This window comes from Nicotiana sylvestris, chromosome 4 (genome assembly GCF_000393655.2).
Source record: "Nicotiana sylvestris chromosome 4, ASM39365v2, whole genome shotgun sequence".
NCBI classification, from domain to species: Eukaryota; Viridiplantae; Streptophyta; class Magnoliopsida; order Solanales; family Solanaceae; genus Nicotiana; species Nicotiana sylvestris.
Window position 1 is genome coordinate 56522191 of NC_091060.1, and position 3241 is coordinate 56525431.

Below are 3241 nucleotides of genomic sequence, written 5' to 3' on the forward strand. Positions count from 1 at the left end.
GCAATCACAATTAAACATGTAGAGACTATGCTTCATACTTAACCAAGTTAAAGCGAGTCCATAGTTTGTGATATCACTTAGATCCGTGTATTATCTCTTTATATCGAACTCCAAAGTAGGAGCAACGTCAACGCGAAATGAAACAATGAACTCACCTTAAAGGTCGTAATAAAATTGAACTTCTATAATGTTCTATGAAAGAACGAATAAGTGACATAAATGCGGTGACATTTACTTTGGGCAAATTGGAGTGTCAAACATTTGGGGCGTAGGATTGTTCACAGTATCTGCAATAGTGTTATCACTGGCATAGAAGAAACAAAGAGAATTCAAGTGAGACCAAATTGGCATGTTCTCATAACATGGTGACTAAAAAGGTAACAAAATGTATTTGCTTAGCAATCTGTACCAAGTATTGTGTAAACTATATTGAAGAATTATATTGTTCAATTTAGCATATTATTTTTTGCAGTTCAATCTAAACTAAAATAATAAAGAAGACAAATGATACAGAAGAAGTGCAAAGAGTCTCATATCTTCACATCCTCAATGTTCTCAATGAAAAAAACTGCGAGCTTTCGATTTATTCAGCTGATTTAACCAACATCGCACCATCTATAAAACTCAAATTAATAAAACGCCACAAATTAAAATAAATTACGCATGAGCAGCAGCGAACTCTTAAAACTAATGCAAGATGTAGAGTTACAACATGTCACAACTCAATAGAAATTAGGTGTAGATCATTATCTCTATAATACATGAAATTTATCTGAGAATTCATTGGAACTAATTAGAAGTAGAACTGAAAAGGACAAAAAGTTGACCAACAGTGCAGCAGTTATATATAAAACTCAAATTAACGCAAGGCCATAAACTGAAATAAATTACTCATGGTAAGCTAAGAAATAATGTGAAAAAGTATCCTCATAGAATAGCAGACATGGAGTTACCAATTTGAGAAAGTTTGAAGAGTATTCATGATTTCATATGTATCAGCTCTGTAATGCTTCTGTGTGAGAGTAGGCCATGTGAAGTAGGGTTATACTCTATGGTTGGTGGGCTCACTACATTAATTATATATCCTTCTTAATTTGGACAAAGAAAGAAAGAAAGCAAGTGATTGGCTAGGAGTCTTGTTGTTTACCACTGCTCTACCTCTATATATGCAAGCAACTTTTGTATCTTCCATTTGAAAGCGCCTGCAAAAGGGCAAAATTCAACATGAAGCCTTATAATTATTTTTCACGTAAAATATGGAGTAGTATATATACTGTTTGTCTCTCTTTATATTTCAACACAACATTATACTTTTTCTAGTACGTTAATTCGCTTACCATAAATGTGTCGCCTATGTTAATAAAAAAAAGCGTTGAAATTTGGACTGATGGAGCGCCATTCGTTGTCCACAAAAACCTGAAGCCCGCGGCCAACACAATCTTGATGTAGAATGGTGGTTAATGATGTTGGATCACAATGTAGCCCTGTCCCTAAAGTGAGGTCTAGTTTCTGACATGGTGGATAATAGTTGAGTCTCATTATAGATTCATTTTCTCCAAAAACAATTCTTTCAAGTGTTCCCTCCCTACGCCTAATTAAGCTCATTTCCAAAAGTTCCATGCTCTCTATTCTTGAATTGCAATATTCTTGTAAAACATTCATGCGCAACTATATTCAAGAAAAGAAAGGTTAATATAATTGACAAGAGGAAAAAAAAGGTAGTCAATAAGTTGTAACGTTGTTTTACACAAGATGGCTGAAGCTTTCACCCATTGTGTTTTTGAAATTAATAAATTGTACATATTCGATGAATTTCTTAATACAAATGGTTTGAACAAAAGCTACTAGGTTCCGTCGAACTCGCAGGTTGCGTTCTAACTCCGCCCTTTCCGGATAAGTAAAGTGAAAACATATTTTTTAGGTTGTTATAAAGATTGAAGGTCTTATCTTAATTCCTTTAATAAGTTTATGATGATTCATAAACAAGATCCCTATCCCTTTTATAAGCTAAAATGTTGTATTTTTGCACGGGGGCGGGGGCGGCTCTAAAGACTTGGGCAGTGAGACTGTTGTCTTAGGCTTTAAATTTATTTTAAATTCTTATTATTATTATTTCTATATATTATATTAATTATATAAATAATTAGTATAAAGAAAAAAAATGTTACAGTATATATTTTTATTTGATTGAGGTTATTTTATATTAATAAATTCATAAATTATGATAATTTTCTTTACTAATTAATTTGTATGTTTGCTTCAGTCTTCAATTTTAATTTTATCCTTTTTATATAGGAATTAAGTTATATATATCGATAACATAATGAATTTCTTTTACAATATTCTCTCAAACTGCATGAACACAAAAGTATTCATGCACCGGTTTTCTTTTAGTATAATTCGACATATTATATTCGGTTATTTATAATTTATTTTAGGTATTCACCAATAAGTGCTACTTAATAGAATAAACTACAATTATCGTTTAGATTAATCATAATGAGCAAAAAATTTTGACACCGTTAATGCTCAAAACTTAAGCTATCACGTTATGTACGTTTATTTCTTTTTCTTGTTTGTGATGATAGGCAAATCAAAATTTGTGGACTTCAGTGCACCACATTATTTTTTGTGCTTTTCTTCCTTTTTTTGGTTGGAAATTCGCTTATTTTTATCTTAAATGATTAATTTTTTATTTAAAAAGTAAATTTTGTTGTTAGTGTAAATATTTTATAAAATAAGTTTAAAGGTCTTTCAATATGGTTTTACCTTAGGCCACGAGATCCATTGAGCCGCCCTGTTTTTGCAGAAAACTCTTTCGAACGCATGGATAAGAATATCAGATTATGCGATACAATCACTAAGAAAAGACACAGGCTACAGTTGCTGAGGCAGAAATTGAAGCTAGCTTCCATTTTTAAGGGACAGGTATGGTACCAGCCCTTTGTTCCCCTAGGTACATTTCCATATTATAAATTCTTGCTGGATTTTTGGGTGATATCATCTTTTGGTTTTATGCTTATTGTGATATATATACCGTTGAAAATAGAACGGTCAACATGGGCCGGGCTGGGTTAGCCCAGCCTAGCTCACGTGAGCTTTAGCAATTGATGAGCTGGGCTAGACTACCATTTTAATGGGCCTTATAATAGTTAGCTCACTCCCGCCTTATGTGGGCTGTGGGCCACATGTGCCGGCCCATCATTTTTTAAAATATAATTTTATATTTTTTCTTTAAGTT

The 3241-nt window shown here is 32.5% G+C and overlaps 1 pseudogene; it reads right to left on the reverse strand.

The window, feature by feature from the left end:
* Positions 1-231: 231 nt before the first annotated feature.
* LOC104218696 (gibberellin 20 oxidase 1-like) lies at positions 232-2828 on the reverse strand (annotated as a pseudogene).
* Positions 2829-3241: the final 413 nt, after the last annotated feature.